Genomic DNA, 26,012 nt, shown 5'->3' on the forward strand with positions numbered 1-26,012 from the left:
AGAAAAATCAAGTCATTACCTAGAACGAATTGTTCTTTTTTTGGGCTCTCTAGCTGTTCGGGAAAAATCATATTTTATAGGATTTGCTACCCAACTAGGGATATTAATTAACATCATCATCAGTTAAGGAAAAGGAATTCTGAATTCTAGATGTAGGTGTATAAGAATTGTGACCACCCAACTACCCACTCCAATCTTTTTCCCTACAGACTCAATTTATGATTCTCAATAAGACTCAACCTGTAAGTAATGTGTACGCGGTCTATAATTTTATCAAAATAGTTCACATAGAATGTGAAATATGTGTTAATTTATATCCTAAATGCAGCTGAATCATTATAATATATATTATATGGATATATTATATATAAGTCCTTATAATAAATAAATAAGAAAATACTTTTTAAAATAATAAGTATCTAAATATATAAAATAAAATAATAAATAAATTAAATTCCTTTTAATAAATCAATAGATGGTAAATGATAGTGAGAGAGAGATAACCTACTGGTCTGTTTCTCTGGAGAACCCTAATCCAGACAGTCTTTCTATTCAAGATTACCAGAATAGAACCAAATACTAGAAACAATAACACAAGATATAACTTGACAAGTTCCAATAGAGAAATCCAAGCAGAAGATCTGGTAGAGTTCATAAGACAGAGGGGGCAATCATGTTCACTAGGGAATTTTAGGATATCTGCTCTTTGTTACAGTTCTTCAAATACTTCTGAAAACAGGCAGAAGACTAACCAGGATAAATAAATGTTTCACTATCTGATTTCCTTTGGATTAATCCCAATTCTTTCAACACCATGGCCATGAAGAAGAAAGTTTGTTTCCATGAGTAGCCAAGTACTGAGAAATATGAAAAAAGAAGGTCTTTTGTTCATCTGGGTCCCTAAAACTATTGCATTCATACCATAGAACTACAAAAGACAACTCAGAGTTTTCAAGGAAGCAACTGCCTTAGTGGAAAGATCCCAAGTTAGATGAATATTTGTGTTTTGGCTCTGCTACAATTTTATGCCATCTCATAACTTTGGACAATTTATTTAAATTCTCTATGCGTTGGTAAAAGGAAGAAGCAATAACAACTATACAGAGTTGCTGTGAAAATTAAAGCTATAATAAATGCATATGATGTGGGGGGCACCTTGGTGGCTTAGTCAGTTAAGCGTCAGACTCTTGATTTCAGCTCACATCATGATTTCAGGGTCATAGGATCGAACCCCATGGGGCTCTGCACTCAGTGAGGAGTCTGCTTGGGATTCTTTCTCTCCCTCTGCCCCTCCCCACCCTCTCTAAAATAAATAATCTTTTTTAAAAAAAAAATCAAATAAATAAATAAATAAATAAATAAATAAATAAATAAATAAATAAATGCAATGTATATAATATAGTGTGCCTGGCACATAGCAAAGGTTAAAATAATCTACAAGGGCTGTTAAAATGCTTTATACATACCTACACACCAAATTTTGACAGTTTTCACCTAAAATTCTAGAAAGACAAGGAAGACACATCTACTCTGACCTTTATCTTAATATCTGAGACTCAGCAAGTAGGAAAATTGCCATAATATTCAGTTTGGGATTGTATTAAAGGCCATTTAACCAAAAGATAAAGACAAGGAATAAAATATTACCCTAAAGTCTGTCTCTTGGTACCCTTATCTTCTCCTCACCATGCTTGTTGATGATGCCAACCAACATGGAAAGTCATGCTGCTTGAGCCAAATGTCAGCTTAACCGTCCAATTCTTGCTTGTTAGCAACTGGAGGAGCAATTACAAAAGGTTGAAGTTGACTCAAAAAGGGGCATTAGTGGTCATTGTGAATAATGGTTTTTTAGTGCCACGAAAGTTATAAAATTAGTTCCATACAGAGACAAAAATCAATAGACTCTGGAATGAGAGATTTGCATGTTCTCTCTCACCTAGCTTCCAAATTCAAGAAGTGGTAGTACCCTGGCATCCAGAGGACAAATTATTACACCTGAGTGGCAAGAGAAAAAAAAAGGTGTAGGGTGAGGAGCATGTAGTAGTTGGGGGTGGGGGTGCCAATAATTGGCTTTTCTAAGTGCTTCCAGGTAATGCTAATGTTGCCAGACCTCAAATCTCACTTTGGGAACCAACACTAAGAGGCATCCAGAGGGAGTGGGGAAAGTTAATCAGCATCTGCCACCTTCTTTTAGGAACCATAACTATTATGACCTAGAAATTGTTTTTCTTTGATTGTCTATCATTTTTTTTAAGCATTTCAGTCATTTTTAGTTAAAGAAAAACAGCCTTTTCCAAGGGTGACAAAGTGAACTGAAGGTCAGGAGGAAGTAGGGTGTGGGCTGCTCAAAGCTCTTGCTCCAAAATCTGGAGGTGAGGAATGAAGGCCCTCCCAAGGATTCAAGGGTGATTGGCCAGCAGAGGGATGACTTTGGTGACTTTTGTCACTGGGTTGGTCTAAGTAGGCTCTAAGGTGATTTCCACCTGCCAGTCGGTTGACATGATTAAACATTATTATTCTTGGGGGCTATTAAATTAAGGAATGATGCAGGGAGCCAAGAGAGCGGCTTATTCAGTTGGATTCTGAATCACAATCAGGAAATAGTCTTTATCTGGTGGAACCATAATTTCATTTTTCTTGGAGCGAATTCGAAGGAAGGTGAGGTCATTCTGGGGGTCGATTTCATGCACTGTGCTCCAGGCCTTCAAGATGTTGTGCATGAGGTGGGCATACTGTGTGGTGGTGGATTGTCCATGGTGCTCTTGATGGGAATGCCTTCTGTGTTCACCACGATGATGCCCTGTACTCCCTTCTGGCTCTGAAGTCGCTTCAGTGTCTCCTCCACCTCTGCCATCTCCAAACAAATGGGTAGCTCCGCGACGCCGGCACTCCCTTGATTGTCTATCTTTATGCCAATTTCATACTCTCCTGATTACGTATCATTACGATGAGCATTGGGGGGTCTTCCAACTTTGTCCATTCTTTTCAGATGCTTGCTTCTTCTAGGTCCTTTGCATTTCCATATAAATTTTAGGATCAGCTTGTCAACTTATGTAGAAATTTTAAAAAGCCTGGTGGGATATTGATTAGAATTGTGTTAAATCTAAAAATTAATTTGAAGAGAACTGGTATTTTGGTAATGTTGAATCTTTCATTCTACAAATGAGTACATCCATTTATTTAGGGCTTTTTTAGTTTCTTTCAGCAATGTCTTGTAGTTTTTAACATGTAGGTCTTGCACTACTTTGGTCAAATTTGTTTCTAAGTGCTTTGTAATTTTTTTTCTGATACTGAAATGATATTTTTAAAACTTCAATTTCTGATTGTTGTTTTTATACATTGGTCTGTAGTTTTGTGTTCTTGGGAGTGTCTTCATTTGATTTTGGTATCATAGTAATCCTAGTATTGGAGAAAGTTGGGGAATGAAATACTCTCTCCTCTTCCTTCTTCCACACAAACTTGTGCAAAGTCAGAATTACTCCTTCCTTGAATATGGTAGAATTATCCATGGAAATAATCAAAGTTTGATATATTCATTGTAAGACAATTTTTTTAAGATTTGTTTATTTATTTGAGAGACAGAAAGAGGGACAGAGAGTGAGATGGGGAGGGGCAGAGGGAGAGGGACAGTCTTAAGCAGACTCTTCACTGAGAACGGAACCCAACTCAGGGCTTGATCTCACGATTCTAAGATCACGACCTGGAGCTGAAACCAAGAGTCCAACACTTAACTGATTATGCCACCCAGGTGCCCCTGTTAAGACAATTTTTAACTATAATTTCAATTTCCTTAACACATGTAAGGCTATTAAGTTCAATTTGTTTCTTCTTGAGTGAGCTGTAGTAGGTTGTCATATAAGCAATGTGTACAATGTATCTGTTATCAAATTTATTGGCCCAAGTTGTTCATAATTTTGCCTTATTATCCTTTCAGTATCTGTAGAATTTGTAGCGATGCTACATCTCTCATTGCTGTCTTAAAATTGTTATTTCTTCTTGATAAATTTCAGATCATTTTTGTCATTGGTTTATTAATTTTATTGATCTCCAAGAATATGTTTTGGTGTAGTTTTCTCTATTGTTTTTCTGTTTTCTATTTACTTCAGTTCTGATCTACATCACCTACTTTCTTCTGCTTATTTTGGATTTTATTTATTCTTCTTTGGTTTCTTAAGGTAGAAACAGATCCTTTTTTCTAATATAGGCATATCATACTATTAAATACCGTTTTAGCTGCATCTCAAAATTTTGAAGCTTATGTGTTTATTTAAATTCAGTTCAAAACACTTTCTAATTTCTCTTGATTTTTTATTTGGCCCATGGCTCATTTAGAAGTATAATATTTAGTTTCCAAATATTTTGGGATTTTTCACGTATCTTTTGCTTTAGAGTTCTAATTTAATTCCACTGTAGTTAGAGAATATACTTTGTATAACTTGAATCCTTTTAATGTGTTGAGACTTATGTTTTAGAATATGATTTATCTTGCTAAATGTTCTATGTACATGTGAAGAGAGTGTATTCTGTTGCTCTTAGGTGGAGTTATATAAATGCCAGTTAGTTCAAGATGGTTGACAGTATTGTGGAGGTCTTTTTTTTATATGTTTACTGACATTATTTTGCTTTTTCTATCAATTATTGTGAAAACAGTGCTGACTATAACAATAGACTTATTTATTTTTCTTTGCAGTGCTATCACTATTTGCTTTATGTATTTTGAAGTTCTGCTATTAGGTGTATAAATGTTTACATTTTTTATTTCCTATTGATAAATTTACCTCTATCATTAAGAAATAATGTTATTTATTCCTGATAATATTCTTGGTTCTAAAATAAAATGTATCCGGGGCACCTGGGTGGCTCAGCTGTTAAGCGTCTGCCTTTGGCTCAGGTCATGATCCCGGGGTCCTGGGACCGAGCCCCGCATCAGGCTCCCTGTTCTGCAGGAAGCCTGCTTCTTCTCCCTCTCCCACTCCCCCTGCTTGTGTTCCCTCTCTCACTCTCTGTCAAAATAAATAAATAAAATCTTTAAAAAATAATAAAATAAAATAAAGCTTATCCAATATTAATATGACCACTTCAGCTTTCTTTTTACTAGTTTAATACAGTATGTCTTTTTCCATCCTTTTATCTTTAACTTATGTATATCTTTATACTGAAAGTGCATTTGTTATAGGCAACATATAGTTGGATACTGAAATTTTTATCTAATCTGACAATTTCTAACTTTTAATTTGGGTATTTAGACCATTAATATTTAATGTGCATACCTACAAGTTTGTTTTGAAAGCTATCTTGCTATTTTTTGATTAATCTTCTAGTTTCTGCTTTTCCCTTTTTTCAGTCTTTTTTTGGATGAATTGACTTTTCCAGTATTACTATTTTATTGACTTTTATGGCCTATTATCTATAACTAGTTAAATACCACTTTACTACTTAATATGGTGCCACAGAAAATTATATAAATAGAAAATTATATAAATACCATTTCATTTATAGTGTAAAATCTTATACCAGAATGTTTTCATTTCTTCTTTTCCAGACTTTATGCTGTTGTCACACATGTTTTTTTTTTTAATTTTTTATTGTTATGTTAATCACCATATATTACATCATTAGTTTTTGATGCAGTGTTCCATGATTCATTGTTTGTTCATAACACCCAGTGCACCATGCAAAACGTGCCCTCCTCAATACCCATCACCAGGCTAACCCATCCCCCCACCCCCCTACCCTCTAGAACCCTCAGTTTGTTTTTCAGAGTCCATCATCTCTCATGGTTCGTCTCCCCCTCTGACATACTCCCCTTTTCTTCCTCTCCTGTTATCTTCTTCTTTTCCTTTTTTCTTAAAATATGTTGCGTTATTTGTTTCAGAAGTACAGATCTGTGATTCAACAGTCTTGCACAATTCACAGCGCTCACCGTAGCACATACCCTCCCCAATGTCTATCACCCAGCCATCCCATCCCTCCCACCCCCAACCACTCCAGTAACACTCAGTTTGTTTCCTGAGATTAAGAATTCCTCATATCAGTGAGGTCATGTGATACATGTCTTTCTCTGATTGACTTATTTCACTCAGCATAACACCCTCCAGTTCCATCCACGTCGTTGCAAATGGCAAGATCTCATTCCTTTTGATGGCTGCATAATATTCCATTGTGTATATATACCACAACTTCTTTATCCATTCATCTGTCGATGGGCATCTTGGCTCTTTCCACAGTTTGGCTATTGTGGACATTGCAGCAGGTCCTCTTTTTCTGTCTAGCTTCTTTCACTCAGCATGATCATTTTGAGATGCATATACATGCTGTTGTGTGTATCGGGAGTTTTTTCTTTATTATTGTCAATTAACATTCCATCGTAAGGATCCATCGCAGTTTCTTTATTCACTGGTTGATGGACATTGGGTCATTTCCAGTTTTGGTTGCTGTAATCATTCATGTAAAGTCTTTGTAGGGACATAAGCCTTTATTTCTCTCGGGTAAATATCTTAGAGTGGAATAGCTAGGTCATATAGTAAATGTCTTTAACTTTTTAGAAGTTGCCAGACTCTTTTCCAAAGATATGCCATTTCACACACCCACCCGCTGTGTATGAGAGTGCTGTTTCTTCCCATACCCAACCCTCAGTATAGCCAGGTTTTAAAATTTTAACCATTTTAATAAATGTGTCATGGGGGGCACCTGGGTGGCTCAGTTGGTTAAGCGTCTGCCTTCGGCCCGGGTCATGATCCTGGAGTCCCGGGATCGAGTCCCGCATCGGGCTCCCTGCTTGGCAGGGAGTCTGCTTCTCCCTCTGACCCTCCCCCTTCTCATGTGCTCGCTCTCTCTCATTCTCTCTCTCTCAAATAAATAAATAAAATCTTTTAAAAAAATGTGTAATGATATCTCACTGTGGTTTTAATTGCATTTCCCTAATGACTAATGATGTCAAGTGTCTCTTCTTTTTTATTTTATTTTATTTTTTTATGAACATATAATATGTTATTTGTTTCAGGGGTCCAGGTGTGTGATTCATCAGTCTTACACAATTCACAGCACTCACCATAGCACATACCCTCCCCAATGTCCATCACCCAGCCACCCCATCTCTCCCACCCCCACCACTCCAGCAACCCTCAGTTTCCTGAGGTTAAGAGGGTTAAGAGTCTCTTATGGTTTGTCTCCCCCTCCAGTTTCAGCTTGTTTCATTTTTCCCTCCCTTCCCCTATCATCCTCTGCCTTGTTTCTCAAATTCCACGTATCAGTGAGATCATATGATAATTGTCTTTCTCTGATTGACTTATTTCGCTCAGCATAATACCCTCTACTTCCATCCACATCATTGCAAATGGCAAAATTTCAATTTTTTGATGGCTGCATAATATTCTCTTGTGTATATATATGCCACATCTTCTTTATCCATTCATCTGTTGATGGACATCTAGGCTCTTTCCATAGTTTGGTTACTGTGGACATTGCTGCTATAAATATTGAGGTGCATGTGCGCCTTTGGATCACTACATTTGTATCTTTGGGGTAAATACCCAGTAGTGCAATTGCTGGGTTGTAGGGTAGCTCTATTTTCAACTTTTTGAGGAACCTCCATCGAGTGTCTCTTCTTGTGCTGATTTGCTATCATTATCTTCTTTGGGGCAATACCCATTTAAGTCTTTTGCACATTTTTTGGGGGGTTGTTTTCTTATTATTAACTTTTGAGGGTTGTTATATATATTCTATTATTTATTCTGATTATGAGTCCTTTTTCAGATATATGATTTGCAAATTTTTCTCCCAGTCTGTGATTATCTTTTCATTGTCTTAATGGGGTCTTTTGAAGAGCAGACACTTATAATTTTAATAAAGTCCAATTTATAAATCTGTTATTTTATGGATTAAACATTTGGTGTTACCTCAAAAAATTTCTGCCTAATCCATAGTCTTCTATGTTTTCCTTTAGACTTTTTATGTTTTTAGGTTTTATACTGGGTCTATGGTCCATTTTGAGTTAATTTCTGTATATGGTATAAGATGCAGATTGAAATTCTTTTTTTTAGTGTATATCCAATTGTTCCAACACCGTTTATTGAAAAGACTATTGTTTCTCCACTAAATTGTCTTTGCACCTTTGTTGAGAATGCTTTGACCATATATATATATATATGTGAGTCTATTTCTGATTTCTCTCCTGTTCCAGATGCTTGTGATAGCCTGTTGGCTTCCCAAGTTCCCTCTCTGTCTTGGGTCTTTCCCACAGCCTCTACCCATTCCCGGTATTTGTCAGTTTCCCCCAGATCAGCAATGGACTCCCACCATCATAAATGTCTTGTCTTATGCCTGGCTTCTGCATGGGTATACCAGGTACTGGGGGTGGACTGAGGTATCTTGGTTTTAATTCCTGAAGTGAATGTGGCCTGATCAGGGCCTTCAAAGACAGGGCAAACAGATATAGTCAGGAAGGTCCCTTTGGCACTGCAAATTGGATGCTTTCCCCCATGAGAATACAAGGTTTTTATCTCTCCAATACCAGAGAACATATTGGGCATTGACATCCTATAGTCAAACTCTGCAAACTTCTATCAGTGAATCCTGCCTTTGGGGAAGAGTATTCAAACCAGTACTGAGGGGAAACACCAAGTGGGTACCCCAGTGAAGAGTGGTAGCTGTCAAGCAATATAAATCGCCTGGGGGTATAAAGGAATAGAAAAAGCTATCTGAGGGGCGCCTGGGTGGCTCAGTTGGTTAAGCGACTGCCTTCGGCTCGGGTCATGATCCTGGAGTCCCGGGATCGAGTCCCGCATCGGACTCCCTGCTCGGCGGGGAGTCTGCCTCTCCCTCTGACCCTCTTCCCTCTCATGCTCTCTATCTCTCATTCTCTCTCTCTCTCAAATAAATAAATAAAATCTTTAAAAAAAAAAAAGAAAAAGCTATCTGAGAACTGCACTGAATAAGTATTGTACGCCCTGCCCATAGTGTTTTCATTAGCCCAGTATGAATGGTAAAAGAAGGCAGATGGCTCATGGCAGTTGACTGTGGACTACGAAGAAATTAAACAAGGTGATGACCCCATCAAACAGCTGTGCCCCACATTGTATTTGTGACTCCAGAAGACACTACGGCAGAGACAACAGGAGAGAGTGTCCCTAGGATTTTGGTCCCAGCCTTGGAAGGGGCAGAAACCTGATACAGTATCATAGAGGACAGCTCCTAGCTGTGTCCACAGCACTCCTCCAGGTAAAGCCTCTCGTGGAGCAACAGCAAGTCAAGGTAAGAACTTTCTTCCTTTCAAGGGATGGGTTGAGCATAGGTTCCATCAACCCCCTGCTGTGGCTCAAATTCCCGCTTTAAGTGCATGCCTCTTTGCAGCAGAGGGGCACCCTGTCCACCAGCCCACTGTCTCTAGAAATTCAGGTACTCTTGAGGATGTAGACCCTCCAAACGCCCCTGCTTCTATTCCTTTGGTGGCCCCTGCCGAGAGACAATGAAAGTTCCCCCTGATGCCAGGTATACAGATGGGCCTAGCAGGGGCAAGACACCCACATGCACTGCAGTCACTATTCAGCCCAACACTGACACCATCTGGTTGGAAGAAGGAATGAATCTCAGCAATCAATAGGCTGGACTTGGAGCGGCTTGGCTGGTGATTGATTACTCACGCACTCTGACCATTAACCCTTTTCACTCATAGTTGGGCTATCTAAAAAAAGATTAACCTCATGGCTTGGACAATGGGAAGCCAAGGTGTCTATGATCATGAATCCTCATGGGGCACCATACGTGGAAAGACATTGGGTTTGCCTGTGAGAGCCTGGGGCAGTCGTCCTTTTCCATATTCTGGCCCATAAGGCATTGACACACCCTGGCAATCAGGCAGCTGATGCCTTCGCTTAGGCATAAGCCCTAGTAACTAACCCTTCAGTAGATACAGCAGATGGGGTACGCGGAAAGAGTAGCCACTGCAGTGCCCAAGTGGGATGACACATTGCCAAGGATGCTTCCTTGCCCTTGAAATACAGTGCCTTGGTCAATGCAGCAACAAACAGCGTGTCCTGTGTGACCTGAACAATGCCCAAGGCCACTACCAAAGGAGTCTGTGGGGTCATCCACTGGAGTTCTCAACCAGTGAGGGATTGGCAAATTGATTATATTGGCCCCCTGCCTCCTAGTAGGGATCCTAAATGTGCCTTGCTCTCTGAGTATGACTTATTTGGCCTAACCCAAGCTTTCCCCTGTTGCCACACAAGCCAGTCTGCCACCATTAGGGGATTAGAGAAACTGAGTACCACGTACGGATACCCTTGCTGAATAGACAGTGATCAGGGGTCACATTTTAAGGGTCATGATGTGCAAGACTGGGCAAAAGTACATGACATTGAACAAAGATTCCATTGCCCCTATAACTGCAGGCAGCAGGTTTGGTAGAAAGGAAAAGTCATGGTAAAGCAGCAGATTAAATTACCAATAGGTTAAAACCACCTTGGCGGGGCAAACTAAAGTATTATCCCAGGCTTTGATACATTAGAATGATCAACTGGTAGGTCCTGTTGTCCTGTGTGCCAGACTGCGGACACCTGCTCAAACACACAACATTATAAATGTATGGAAGTTGCAGGAGATGTCATTGCCCCGACTCTCACTGTGGATCAATATGCCATGCTGCTGAAAACACCAAGCCCCTTCACGCCAGGGAGAGATGTTATCTACTGAAATCTGCCGTAGGACATCCCACCCTGATGGGTGAGTTACCTTGTATCTCTGAGTGAGGAGGAATTGCTCAATCTCTACCAGGATCCCATTGTCCTGCTGCAAGCTGGACCTATGGAAACACACCCTACCTGGAATACAACATGCACCTTGGAAGGAGGCGGAAAAAGACAGGGGTGCTAGTCTGGCATATCCAACCCCCTGTCCACAGTGCTGCCTTCTATAACCAACATGCATGGTCAAGTTCCTAAAGCTACAAGCCCCAACATTAACTTCAAGAATCAGGCCACAGGTGTAATTCTTACAGAAGGGAAAGACCTTCCCATACAAGTTCATACTCAGTATCTGTCATTTTGACCTTAAACTTCTGCTGCTCCTGTGGTATCCAGTCACGGGCACCTGATAGAAATGTCTTTCTATGGTGGGTCCACTTGTATGCCCAACAAAGGAATCAGTCTAACTGCTAGAAATGTGGGCAGCTGCCCCTCTCTAGCTCTGCAGGACTGCTATGGTGGGTATCTCCCTTTCAGGTTGGGGATTAGAAGGCACTAAAGCAGTACATTAAGGGAGAACAAGCTAGGATTGGCACTCTTAATTCATGATATTACCAATACTGACCCAAACATCTGGTTTGTGGCACACAGTATTAATAACATTGGACATGGGTATTTTTTTCTGTCAATCCGACTACACAGGCAGCCTGTCAAACTGCTCACCAGAGGGGTCCTAAAAAACCACCATCAGAGCCATGGGTAGCTACATTCAAATTTGGGATGGGGTCATATGGGTATTGAACTTTTGAGCACTCATGCGCTCCTATGTTGAGAACAGAAAAACCACTCTAAACAGAACCTACCCAGTTGTACCAGGGATATAGACTGGATGTCACCAGAACTATGCAGTCATTCTGTCACATTAAAGGATATTGGCTGGTTTGGTAGTGACTGGTCATGCTGCTCAGGTATTGATTGGGTAGCCCCAGTTGGGTCTCAGTGGTTGTGTGGCACAAATCTTTGGCCATGGCTTTCATCTGGGGGGTTGGGCTGCTGCATCCTGGATTTTCCCAGGACACAAAGGAAAATCCACCTGACAACAACAAGAGTTGCCAACTTCCGTCTCCTCAAGGCCAGTGGTCATGTTCTGGGTTTTCCACTGGTACAATCATCTGGCCACCATCTTTATTCCCTATATTGACCTGGAGGACGTGATAACACAGATAGCAGCCCTTCTTAAATTCGCCCCACAAGCTTTAACGTGATAGCTGACAAAGCCTATCCTTACTGAACCCTGAAATGTCTCAAATGAGAAAAACTGTCCTCTGAAATAGGACGGCCTTGGCCATTATTGCTGCCTCACAAGGAAGCACCTGGGCCATTATCCATGCAAAACATCGTGTGTTCATAGCTGAGGAGTCTGCTCATGTATCCTCTTTATCAAAGCACATGAGGATACAAGCAAGCACCCTGAGTGATTTGACCCCCAGCCTAACAGACTCAATAAAGTCAGTGCTTCCGATCACAGGACTTTAGGTGGGGGGGGGGGGAGTTACTTACTTTGGGAATCATTGTCTTAATCTGTGGTACCTGCCTCTGGTATAATGAGTCACCTCCATGTGAATGAACCCCCGGCTGACCATTCAGGGCTCGCTGTGAAACAGGGGAAATATGTCAGATCCCAAGAACCGGTCATAAGGGGTGGAGTGCTAGAGAAGGTCATCCAGAGGGCATGACTGCCGGTTGACCCTCCAGCTGGTCCCTGGCAATTGGAGGCTCCTCTCCCCCTCCCCTATCTTTGCAATGTACACTCTGCCCGCCATTCTCACGGCTGGAGCTGTTTTCAAGGACACGGCCTCGAGAGCGCAATGCATTGTTGAGACCATTTGAACCCCATTAAGGCCTCCGTATGAACTGTGAAGATTCTGGCGGGCGTGTACAGAGATTTACTTGTCTCGAGGTCGCCCAAGACAAGCCTTGTAAGTACACTCCCTTGTTTTTTATAAAACTGCCACCTACAGGGGCTCCTGGGTGGCTCAGTCGGTTAATCATCTGGCTTTGGCCGGGCGCCTGGGTGACTCAGTCGTTAAGTGTCTTCCTTCAGCTCAGGTCATGATCCCAGGGTCCTGGGCTTGAGCCCCGCATCGGGCTCCCTGCTCAGCGAGGAGTCGGCTTCTGTCTCTTTGCTCCTTCTCTCCCCCACTCCCACCCCCGATCGTGCTGGCTCTCTCTCTCGAATAAATAAATAGAATCTTAAAAAACAAACAAACAAACAAAAACTGCCATGTACCCATCTTCAGTGCCCTCCCCTCTCCCGCCCCTCTGTGGACCTGGGCCTGTTTCAGGTTCACCCCAAGGAAGTCCAAGGTTTCAGACCAACATACCCACACCATCAGCGGTGTTGATTTGTGTTTCTCTAGGTAAGATAGGGCCTTTCTTCATATGTCTGTTGGCCATATGTTTCCTTCTTTTGTGAAATAACCTTTTACGTTGTTGTTCGTTTTTTTCTTGGGTTACAGGCCATTTTATATATTTATGTGTGAAATGTTTGTTCAGATCTTTTGTCATTATTTTTTTTTCCCTTTGGGGTTCATGTCTTCTTGTCAAAAGATAGAGGTTCTTTGTTTTTATACTCTCATGAAGTGCTGTGTGAGATGTAAATCTACTTTAGTTTCTTCGAAACATCTTATGGTGAATAGAATTTTTTTATTTTAAAGTAGTTGAATCCATCTATTTTTAATGTTATAATTTCTGTCTTTAATATTTTGTTTAGTTTTTTTGTACAGTTTTCTGGATACAAGACTTGCAGAACATCTTTTGTTATTTTACTCATAAATTTATGATGGCTTTTATTAGAATAGTGTTTAGAGTTATTTTATATATTCATATTTAATATAAATTAAATTACATATTATTTTCACCCTAGGTTAAATGTCCAATGATTTACAATAAAATTTCTTGATGTCTTTATAAATTCTCAAGTTGAAGAACCATTCTGGGCATCTTTATTTATTTATTTATTTATTTTTTAAAGATTTTATTTATTTATTTCAGAGGGAGAGAGAGACAGAATGCAAGCATAAGCGGGGTGGAGATAAGGAGAAGCAGACTCCCTGCTGAGCAGAGAGCCCCATGCAGGGCTCCATCCCTACTTTGGCTAGAATCTGCGTACTAGTCTTTATATGCAAAAAGGCTCAGATCTGTGCACCAATCCATCTGTGAAGCCAAAAGCTACTCTGGTGTAAATATGCCATGGGGATCCATTTCAAAACACTGCTTCCTTTTGCCAAGGTCAGTGGCTATCACCGAAGTAACCAGAGAATGCCTGTGTCCTCACTCTCAAAAAGGCAGCCTCTTTTGCGACATTAAATTACAGCACTTTCTGTCCCTTTCTTTTCAACGGTAGAAATCTTTTTTTATCATTTTAAAGCAAAGATTGACCACCTTTAAATGAGAAGTTCTGATAAAGAGGAAAGTTTTAAAATTGTGTCCAGAAAGTAGCACCTTCCTCTCACAGCCAGTTTTATTGTCCAGGAGTTGAGAAAATAAATACAATGTGTCCAGGTTTCCCCACATTGGAGACTGATGGCTAAGTTGAATGCTCTATAGTTTTGCTATTACACCCTAACTCCAGATGTAGGAGTATCTTGTTTATTTCCTCATTTCTTTTACCAAGTACATTTGGTGGTCAGTATTTCTCAGTAAGAGTCCGTAAGAGTGCACTCACACTGCCCTCAGTATTTGTAGTTCTGATAAAGCCCTAAAATGGAAGGGATTCAAAACAAGGCAGGCTAGCACATACATACTGGGCTGAAGCCAGATTTGCTTTGAATATAGCTTACACGATCAGTTTAGTTTTATTTCAAACGCAAGCCCCAAATACAACCCTTTTGACCTGAGTACTCCATCCCTAAATGGCAAACTAAACATTCATGAAAATTTAATGGCGAGGAAATTAGTACCTTCTTATGTTTCAGACTGTGAAATGGCACCAGGGAGCACTTTCAGAGACAGGCAGAAGCGTGTGGATGTGCTGGACCAAACCTGAAACATTTGTCCCTTCCACCTGTCATCCTTCATTAAGTCAGCTGGCTGCTAAGACACTCTGACAGGACACCGTCACGATGCCACCCAAGAAAGGTATTTCAAAATAAAGACCTGGTTCTAGAATATTCTACTTTCCTTAGAGATTGGGAACTTGGAATAGATTTTTTCCAGAATTTTTCTTCCCTCTTTGGGTTTTCCCTTTTTTTATATTTCTGTGGTTTGAGACCTTTTGGGTCTTGAGAAATTGGAAAGGGTTTATTTTTTCCTTTAATCTCTTTTCTTTAATGGACATATGTTTCACCAACTAGTAAGTGCTCAAACTTACCTTTCTTTCATTCGGGGAGACAGTGTGGGGAAGCAAAATACACTGAGGTTCAGAGCAACAACTGAAACTGGGGGTTCTGTGTCCCAGCAAGGGACCTCTTGTCAGATTGGTGGGGGGGGTCGCAGCTTTGTGAAGGGGACCAGTTCTGATGCAGTTAGTGAATTAAATACAGTTCTGAAGTAAGTAAAGCTGAAGGGGAGAGGGAAGGGAATTGAGGCAGAGAAAGTGAAGAAAAGAGGCATAAAACCCTCCTGTGGGGGGTGTATGTGAAAAGCAGAGCGATATGATGACACACATTTTTGGTTGCTGTGACTTGTCACAGGGGTACATTTTCAGTACCCTGGAGATAGTGTGCAGCATGTTTGGCTGTCACTCTGTGATGTTTACTGAGCTTACATTGGCTCTGTTTGCAGCCTCATTTCAGTCCCCAAAAGACAAACGGGTAGAATTTTCAACTAGGGAATAACCTGGAAATACATGTTTGCTTTTCGGCATAGAACCATAGAATCCAGATGGCCCTGGTCCTGGTCCTTTCTTCAGCTGACTTGTTGAATCTTTAAATGGAAAGAGGAGACAGAGACCTCACTTAGAAATAATCCATTAAAGTCACCGAGCTTCAGGCTTGTGTCTAGAGAATGTGAGCAGGATCCTATTTAATAGGCTTAGTTGTTTTATTGACGTCAAACATCTGGACAGGCTTAGGAATATCATTATCAAAGTAGGTCAAAGTTTTCAGAAAACAAAAACAAAAGCAACCACTTTTGTGAGGCTCTACACGCATTTTCAAAGAAACTGTTAGAAATGGCCCAAAGATGCATATTGGCTTTTAATAGGGTGGGATTGGTTTTCCATTAATAAGGACAGTGCTTAAATCTTATTAAGATGTTCGAATTCAGCCCCTTTAGGGTTTTCCAACCTGGGGTCCTCAAGTTCCTGGTTTTGGTAGTTATAATGTTTTCAGGCTCATTTCCGATCTAATAATCCTTACAGAAACTTGCAATAAGGCTACACAAGCTCTCCTAAATGCCAACCATTTTGTTAAACAAGTAAGAATGGCATTGATTATTCTTGCTGTTTATTCATGCTATTATTTAACATTTATTAACCTTATTGCTTTCATAACAACAGATGTTTTAAAGTTTAATCATTTTATTTTGATAGTGGATGGAATATATCTTGTGGCAGAAAAATGTGTAAATTTTTGAAAAGCGTATTAAAGAAAAGCAAAGAATCCCACCACAAATAGATTACTGTAGACATTTGGTTTTCTTCTTCCAGACTTTGTCTATGAAAGTTATGTTTGGTTTATATTTAACAAAATGGATACAAATTAATTGATACATAATGAATGCAGTTTTTGAGACAATGGTCTGGCTTCATAAGAAACTAAAAGAACAATAGCGTTGCCTATTTTGGATACATAATATCATAGTATCATAATAATTGTTTCCATTATTGAGTGCCTATGACATGCTAGGCTCTATATAATATGTAGTGACGAATTACCATGATGGTTAGATGTGGAGGGATAACAAGTGATATCTTACTGTGATGGCTACCACTTTCAACACGCTGGGAAGGGACATAGGAGGTCAACTGGCAGGTGCATTGCTCAGCATGTTGAACTTCCCTAGACAGGGCACAAGAAAAAACTGCTTATGGGTAGCCCATGAAGAGATGAAGGAAGGCAAACTGGTCTGCTTTGATCCCCCCTGTCTCCTGTTTTCACTTCATGGAGTTAGCACAACACATCACTGAGTTGTGTTACCTGCCCCCCGGCAACAGCGCATTCCTGTAAGATGCCAGATCCTGTAAGATGCCAGATGCCACACTCCGTGTGCTGTTCCATTCAAGCCTGGAAGTGGCAGAGATCCTAACACTCTGGGCCTGCTAGTGGTCGACTCTGCTGGGTGCTTGGTGCTCCAAGGGCAGGTGATTGGTTGGGACTGGGATGCTGTTGGAGCTGTAGGAAGGAAGGAAGCATTGGAAGGAATTTGATGAGGTCCATGAGGTTTGTGTCTGGCACAGAAAGGAAGGATTCCAAAAACATTTAGAATATGGAAATACTAGTACTTTGTGAGAATGAATGTGGGAAGATGAGAGAGGGAGTGTCAAAAATGGCTCTTGTGATTCTGGGTTCAGCAGCAGAGTAGAAGGAAATTCCAAAAAATAAAAGACTCTGGGGGGAGAAAAGGTTTGGTTGAGGGTATGGCTTGATTATCTGCAAAGTATTTTCTGGTGATAGAGATTTTGGCTGGGAGTTGAAGTTCCTAGAATCACATAACTTCCCAGGAAGAGTGTATAGCATAGCAAGGGAGGATAGCCAACAGTGGAACCCCAGGGGGACAACTTCCACATTTAGTGGTGACTGGAGGAGGGTAAGCCCACTGAAGAAACAGAAAGGATGGGTCAGAGGGATAACCGGAGATCCTGCAGATCAGAGAAGCTAAGGGAGTGGAGAGTTTCCAGGAAGAGGACTGATGGTCAATTAAGAACACTGGTGTATTGGGAAGAACTATCTTGCAGTGCAGACTAACCATTTGTAAAGATGATGATAATTCTGGGTTGTAATTTAAAATGTAATCATGTTGCACACTCTCTCTCTCTCTGTCTTTGTTTAGAACAGATTAACAAAGTGTTAACTAGAAAAGCCCTTAGAAATTTTTCTTCAGTGCATGAACAGATTCTGTTATTTATAGTTAGAAGCTGCCTTTTGCTAAAAATAGTGCTCCTAAATGCTTTAAATGAATTAATGTTTGTGAAGGCCACTTGTAAACCCTGAAATGACATGCAAAATGAGGGTGGCGATCATTGTCATGTTGTTACACTGTTGTTTGGTCAGATGCTTTTATCCCCAACAATGCAAAATAAACCCCGGCTCTGCTTATACAGCTTCTTCAAGGTTCTAAATTTGTGATGCTCATATAGATGATGTCTTACTATATTTAAAGATGAATAGACAGCATTTCCTAAAGAGATAAATAATATATATAGAAGTGTTAGAGTTATAAATTATCATAGAAATTCCTTCTATTCATTCACTTATTTATTTGGTCACTTCAACGAACAATGCATTTGATTCTTTTCATGTGCTCTGGGAAGAATGTGATGTGGCAGAGTTATCCTTCTCAAAGAGTTTATAGATTAATATATTCGGGTCAGTGCTGAACGGTTGTCGGAACAAAACCAGAATCAAAACATTGCTTTACAAGGTACAGAGGGCCTTTAAAAATTAGGAACATTGATGCATTTGTTTCTCACTGGGCCTGTGATTTCAGGATTTCTCTGCAATGGACAGCACTTCTTGGGTTTGAAATGCCCATCAGTGTTGACCAACGGATGATAAGGGAATGATAAATTATTGACACTCTTATTTCCACTTCTTTGATTCCATTTTAAAAACCAGCCTTGTTGAGATACAATGTATGCACAATAAACTGTACACATTAAAAAGGTACAATTTAACAAGCTTTGACAAATATATACATAGTGCTATAATGACCAACACCATCAAGACTTCTGCTCCTCCCGAATGGTCCTTAGTTCTCTTTGGCATAAATCCATACATTCCACCCCCAACCACCCCTACACTCCACCACTAGAGCCAGGCAGTTGCTATGCTGCTTTTTTGTCATGGATTACTATGCATTTTCTAGAATTTCATGTAAATGGAATCATGCAGTAGGTACTCTTTTGTGCCTGGCTTCTTCCGTTTAACATACTGCTTTTGAGATTTACCCACGTTATTAGATATACCAATAGTTTGTTTCTTTTTATTGTTGAGTAGCGTTCCATTATATGGGTGTACCACAGTTTGTTTATCCATTCACCTGTTGTTGAACATTTTAATTGTTTCCAATTTGGGGTCATTATGCATAAAGCTGCTGTGAACATTTGAATATAAGTCTTGTGTGAATATATGGATTGAAATTTCCAGGTTGTATGGCAAGTGATTGATTAACTTCATAAGAATCTGCCCAATTCTTGGGGCACCTGGGTGTCTCAGCTGGTTAAGCCTCTGCCTTCAGCTCAGGTCATGATCTCAGCGTCCTGGGACTGAGCCCCCTGTGGAGCCCCACATCAGGCTCCCTGCTCATAGGGAGTCTGCTTCTCCCTTCACCCCTCCCCCTCTCCCTCTGCACCTCCCCCTCTTCCTCTGCCCTCCCCCCACTCATGTGTGCATGCATGCGCATGTGCTCTCTCTCTCAAATAAATAAATAAGTAAATAAATAAACTGCTCCATTCTTTTCCAAAGTGGCTATAGCATTTGTATTTTTACCAGCAATGTATGACAGTTCTAGTGATCTGCATCCTCGCGAAAAGTGGATGTTGCAAGTAAATCTTTTTAATTTTAGCCTTTTGAGAAGGTGTGTTGTAGTACATCCCTATGACTTTTATGCACGTTTCCCTAATGACTAATGATGTTCAGAATGTTTTATGCTACTTTCTTTCTTTTGTCCCATCTTTTCTTTGTTCTTTATTCTCTTTTCTTACCTTTTTCTGGATTAAGTATTTTTTTAAACCATTCTATCTCCATTCTTGGTATATTAGCTGTATCTTTTTTTGTTACTCTATTTTGGTAGGTTTACAATATGCATCTTTAGCTTATCACATTGTACTTTCAAATAATGGTATATCACTTTACAGATATTTTAAGAAACTTAATTATAGTATAATTTCATGTCCCCCTCCTGTATCTTATGTTACTGTTTTTGTACATTTTATTTCCATATGTATTAGAAACCACAATCTATCATTCTTATTTTTGCTTTAAACATTCAATTATCTTTACAAAGAAATTTGGAAAAATAAGAAAAAAAGTCTTTTGTATTTACCCATATATTTACTATTTCCAGTGTTTTTCTTCCATATTTCAGATGCATTTTTTTTTTCTTCTGGGATCATTCTTCTTCTGCCTGAAAACTTCCTTTAGTATGTCTTGTAGGACAGGTCTGTGGGCAATGACTTCTCTCAAGATTTGTATGTCTGAAAGAGTCTTTACCTTAATTTTTTGAAAGATATTTTTTAGTGGGAATGGAATTATAGACTGACAATTTTTTCCCTTTTTCTTTTGTTTGTTTGTTTTCCCTTTCAGTGCTTTAAAAGTTTCTCTCTTTCATAGTTTCTGATGAGACGTCTGTGATCATTCTTATCTTGTGTCACTTTTGTCTGGCTGTTTTTATGGTATTCTCGTTATTACTGTTCATTCTGGCAATTTGTTTATGCTGTGCCTTGGTATAATTTCATTCAACTCTTTTTCTGTTTGGAGTTCACTGAGATTTTTGGACCTTTGGTGTATAGTTGCAATCAAATTTTTTTTTTTTTAAGAGAGAGAGAGAGAGAGAGAGTACCCCCCGTGCCAGTTGGGGAAGGGGCAAAGGGAGGGGGAGAGAGAATCCCAAGCAGTCTCTCCGCCCAGGGAGAGTCCGATGCCGGGCTCAATCCCATGGCCCTGAGATCACAACTTGAGTTGAAATCAAGAGTCAGATGCCCAACTAACTGAGCCACCCAGGTGCCCTAGTTGCTATCAAATTTTTAAAACATTTTTGGCCATTATTTCCTCACTTTTTTCTGACTCCCCCTTCTGGAACTTCAATTACATATATGTTAGATAATTTAATTTCATCCCACAGGTCAGAGATGCTCTTCCATTTTTTTTTTTAATCTTCTATTTTACTTCTTTCATTTTGGGTAAAATCTCTGTCTTCAAATTTGATGCTCTTACCTTCATCAATGTCAAATCCGCTGTTGATTGCATCCAGTGTATTTGTCATTTCAGATATCCTATTTTTCATCTCTAGAGTTTGATTTATATTTTCACAATATTTTTTATTTTTTCACATCATGTTCTTAAGCACATGGAGTGTATTTATTTGCTGGTTTACTATTAATGTGTGCTAATTCTATCATCTATGACATTTCTGGCATTTCTGTGTCTATTGATTCTTTTCATTGCTCTCTTGGTTGGGAGGTATTCATTTCCCAACTTCTTTGTCAGCCCGGTGATTATTTTATTTGCTGTTGGAGATGTTGAATTTTACATTTTTGGGTCCTGGGTTCTTTGGTATTCCTTTAAATATTGTCGGATTATATTCTGGGATGCAGGTAAGTTACTTCAAATTAGCTAGATACTTCTGAGATTTGATCTTCAGCTCTGTTAGGGTGAGCTCAGGGTAGATTTAGTAGATTTAACTTGGTCTAGGCAATGACTTTCTAAGGGCTCTAACCAATGCTCCATGAACTAGGAGGTTTCTCCTCCCTGCCTAGTGGAAAACCTCAACTGTTCCTGTCTCTTGTGAGCTCCAGAAATTATTCTACCTACTCTTTTATTTCTGGTATTTCACCTCACACATTCTAGCTACTTTGGGCTCCCTGAAAACAGAACTATGTCCCCTCAGCTCAGTGAGACCATAAGCCTCTGTTTGGGTCCCCCTCTCTATGTTGCAGCCTAGAAACTCCTTAGGCATAGTGATCAGGCCATGTCAGGGCTCATCTCATTTGCTCCCTTTCTTTCCAGGATCACTGTTTTGGGCTGTCTGTTCAGCAATTCCACTCTTGTCTGATGTCTTTATAGGTCTTGGAGAGACTTAAAGAAGAGTCATGAAGTCCATAACCTTTACTAAGTGAGAAATTAAAAGGATCAAAACCAAAATTGCCCTAGACAATGACACATACCCCTCTGAAGAAGCCAAATCTCTAAGGCTTTTCCTCCTGTGACATATTCCACAATGATTGCTCCAATTTGGAGAAATTTATCCATAATATTAACTAATTATCTCATGCTAGTAGGTGAGAATTCTTCCTCTTCTTCTGGTTATGGTATGGAGAGAAGTCAGTTCCCATCAATGCAGACATTCATAACAAATTATTAAATTGTTCTCTTAGTCCCCGGTGTATGAATAGGCTGTGTACCTTCAATTTTAGCTCATTTAACACAATATTTATTGTTTATTGAATACAACAAAAAACATGATGTCGAGAAGCTCAGAAGCTTTTGGGGGAAAATGAGACAAAGACAGAAAATATTAAAAAACAGCATAAGACCATAATGAGAAAGATGTTTGGATGGAGGATATGAAGTGTCAATTGAATTGTAGAGGCAATACATACTATGTGCTTTTTCTCATTTCCAACTCTTTAATCTTCTTTTATGGCTCTCTAGGGAACATTCTTCAATTTATTCTGACCATTCCTTAGCTGCTGAGCTGAAACATTCAGAAGATATGAATTTGATGAGTTCTGAGTATATTCTGACTGCTAGCATTCTGTCTATGCATCCCAGACCTGCACTTGTTCTTATCAGCACATCATAGTATTATCTCTTGGCATTGTGGGTCGTGGAACAAATGTTGGGATCATGCAGGCCTGAGTTTGGATCTTTGTTACCTTTGCAGCCTTTAGATCTTGAGAGGGTGTATTAGTTAAGGGCGATTTCGTTGAAGACAACATATTCCAGCTTAGCTAGCTCAAGCTACAAGATAGCAGGGGGTGACTCATGGAACTCAAAGGCAAGAATGAAATTGAGTCTCAAGCTCAGATAGAACCTGAAAATGTGGCACTCTGGGAAATATGCTTCATTCTTCTTTCTGGCTGCGTATGGTTTTCTCCCTCCTGTAGTAGACATGACAGGTAAGGCCAAGGCCAAGAGTGACCAAAGCCTTCATTTTCTCAGCCATGTGGGTGACAACATATGTGTATGTTTATGTCAGGGTACAGTTCACAGAAAATGTCGGGGAGGTGGTAGAAAAGTTCCCATAAAAGCAGAGTAACTGGGAGAATAAAACGATGATTACTCTCCATAACGAATCATTTCACCTCTTTTAGTTCAACTTACTTCTATATAGGAGGTCCTCCATAAATATTAACTCTCTTCTCCCTGACTTTCTTTCTAGTCAGTTTTCATTCTCTGTCCTAGACAATTTTCTGCTAAGAGTGGACAAGATGTACTGCCCACAAATAGGAATATGTCTTGATAAAACAAGTTACATTTCCGTAATTTATCAAGGCAAGGATTCATATATTCCTCCTGGGTCAAATTGATGCTGTGGAAAGTAACAGAGATTGGTTTTGAAGATTCTTCACCCAAGAAGGTTGCCAGCTGGGGTGAGGATTATGTAGATACAGAGGCTGCGTGTGGTGTGAACTCCTGGGCTGTCCTTTGGGTATTGCAAACGGCCCTCAGGAAAATGCATTAACCAAGTCAAGAAACCATAGTGTGAGGATTCCCTCAGGGCAAAAGGGATGGTTTTTGAAGAACTCACAAATTTCCCCATGCAATGGCCATGGATGGCCACAAGAAGACATGGTAGCCACTAAGTGTGAGTAAAGATACTTAACTTTTTGTCTTTCTAATACTCGTTCTACTATTCTAGGCAAGAACCAGAAGCTACATAGTGAGTAGAAAAGGAGGCATAGGTCATGAGAAGTGGTCAAAGATATGCTTCCATTTCCTTCCCCACTTAGGTCTCCAGGCCTCAGTTGTTGGCATGAATGAGGAGAGGGGAGAATCTTTGAATAGGCTGTGAGATTGCAGTTTTAACTTAGACTGGACTGGGTATTTTAATACCTTACTACCAGAAAATGGGTATGAATGATCAAAGTGAGGTGGTTCTTATAACTATACAACCTATGGAATCTGTCTAAAATATTATCCAGGGCTGGGAAAATGAAATCCAATGGAGCCTGATTTAAGGTAGCATTATATTTACCCTTTAATTAAATGATCTACACTTATTGAAGTGAATATAGTTATAATTAGTAGGGCACATAGTAGATTTTGATAGAAATACTCAGTTCTTTCTCTTAAGGGAACTAGTTAAACCTTTAAGCAGGACAGCCAAGGAATTGCTTAGAGGGTGGTATGGCTCATCCACCATTCTCTGTGCTCCATTCTGCTCCTGGCCTGATCTTAGCTGAGATCTCTAGTTGCGATTCTTCTTACTAATAACCTATGACCAAGAGTTCGCAATCTTTGCTTTCTAACTGTGAGAATGACTTCATGATGCTGCAAGTTCTTCTCTACTCCTGAGTACTGATGTTCTGTCTTCTTCCTCATGTCCTCCTTGAAGGGGAAGGTGGTCTACACACTGTGTAGATCGAAGAGGACTTTCTCCCCCTTTGATGTTAATGCTATTTTCTGCTTAAAGTCTTAACTGGAAATGGGTCCCTCGTTTATGCCACACCATGACACTTTGAGTAATAAAGAATTAAACAGCCTTCTCAGCAACAGTCACTGTTTTGTTTTTCTTGCACTTCATAGCCAGCATTGTGTGCAAGTTAACATTACAAAGCCCAAGCCTTCACATATGATGATTTTGTGAAATGGAATTCTCAACTTCAAATATATTTCCTTTTTGCTGAACCTCCTGACTTGCGTTCAGGTCAGTTCTCCTGTTCTTAAACATCTGGTTTTTGAGAAGCGGTGACCAGTACAATAAACTCTCTTCCCCCAGTTCTATCCACCTTAAAAAATTATTGGACTCAAAGAAGGAAAGTCTTCTTGCCTTTCTGCCCTCTCCCCAAACACACAGTTTTTTAAAAAAATTTTTATTGTTATGTTAATCACCATATATTACATCATTTGTTTTGGTGTAGTGTTCCATGATTCATTGTTTGTTCATAACACCCAGTGCTCCACGCAGAATGTGCCCTCCTCAAAACCCATCACCAGGCTAACCCATCCCCCCACCCCCCTACCCTCTAGAACCCTCAGTTTGTTTTTCAGAGTCCATCATTTCTCATGGTTCGTCTCCCCCTCCGACTTACTCCCCTTCATTCTTCCCCTCCTGCTATCTTCTTCTTTTTCTTTTTTCTTAAAATATGTTGCGTTATTTGTTTCAGAGGTACAGATCTGTGATTCAACAGTCTTGCACAATTCACAGTGCTCACCGTAGCACATACCCTCCCCAATGTCTATCACCCAGCCACCCCATCCCTCCCACCCCCGACCACTCCAGCAACCCTCAGTTTGTTCCCGAGATTAAGAATTCCTCATATCAGTGAGGTCATATGATACATGTCTTTCTCTGATTGACTTATTTCACTAAGCATAACACCCTCCAGTTCCATCCACATCGTTGCAAATGGCAAGATCTCATTCCTTTTGATGGCTGCATAATATTCCATCGTGTATATATACCACCTCTTCTTTATCCATTCATCTGTCGATGGACATCTTGGCTCTTTCCACAGTTTGGCTATTGTGGACATTGCTGCTCTAAACATTGGGGTGCACATACCCCTTCGGGTCCCTACATTTGTATCTTTGGGGTAAATACCCAGTAGTGCAATTGCTGGATCGAATGGTAGCTCTAATTTCAACCCAAACACACAGTTTTTCAGAGCTCCAGAGTTTCTATGACTCCACATGAAAGATTTTGCATATAGATACATCTCAGTAATACTCACCTGTGGAACACTTCTGAAATAAATGTATTCTAGTCTTTAATACCTTCCTGTCAAGGATCTTCTTGCAAAACTGTCTCCTGGACCCTGCAGGTGAGGACTTGTAAGTTTCAGTCAAAATGTGAAACAGCCCAGGATTCATGCCCTTCCCCATATTATGATAATACAATGTGATCTAGGATCCAGTCCTCCAAAGCTCTCTGACTTCCACCTTTTATTTTAGCTTCCTTTCATGGAGGTATCTGAGTTTCTCATAAAATTATCAATACAATATTTTCACACTCCAGTGTAAATTATTGGTAGCTAAAAGAGTGCTTTGCAGTTTGCAGCTCTGGCTCATTTTTTAGCCTTGCCTAATTCCTACAGTATCATCCGTTATGTCCCCTCCTTCATCGGAAAGCTTAGTTGGTTTTACATTGTTCTCATGTAATGTTTAGACTCCCCAGTCTGGTGTCTCATGGGCTTTTGCCATTTGAACTTAGTCTTATTTTAAATTCATATCAAACCCCTTTGATCTACTTTCCATTTCCGGCATATTGAACACGTTTTTCCAA

General features: G+C 39.9%; 1 protein-coding gene, 1 long non-coding RNA gene and 1 pseudogene across 3 annotated transcripts in view; 1 reads left to right on the forward strand and 2 right to left on the reverse strand.

Annotated features, from left to right (window-relative positions):
* TMC1 (transmembrane channel like 1) overlaps positions 1-26,012 on the reverse strand; it is a 173,002-nt gene that overhangs the window by 123,624 nt on the left and 23,366 nt on the right. The gene's annotated exons all lie outside the window — the stretch shown is intronic.
* Positions 2,269-2,886, reverse strand: LOC112838694 (dynein light chain roadblock-type 1 pseudogene; annotated as a pseudogene).
* LOC112838695 (uncharacterized) lies at positions 12,263-17,922 on the forward strand. 2 transcript variants are annotated; one of them, XR_003212032.2, is made up of 3 exons: positions 12,263-12,661; positions 14,660-14,822; positions 16,689-17,922. It is a non-coding gene; the product is annotated as an uncharacterized lncRNA (long non-coding RNA). The 2 variants fall into 2 exon arrangements; XR_003212031.2 differs by lacking the exon at positions 12,263-12,661 and adding an exon at positions 13,736-13,973.

Source organism: Callorhinus ursinus, unplaced genomic scaffold (assembly GCF_003265705.2).
Source record: "Callorhinus ursinus isolate GAN/ISIS: 27379988/994484 unplaced genomic scaffold, GSC_fseal_2.0 scaffold28, whole genome shotgun sequence".
NCBI lineage: Eukaryota > Metazoa > Chordata > Mammalia > Carnivora > Otariidae > Callorhinus > Callorhinus ursinus.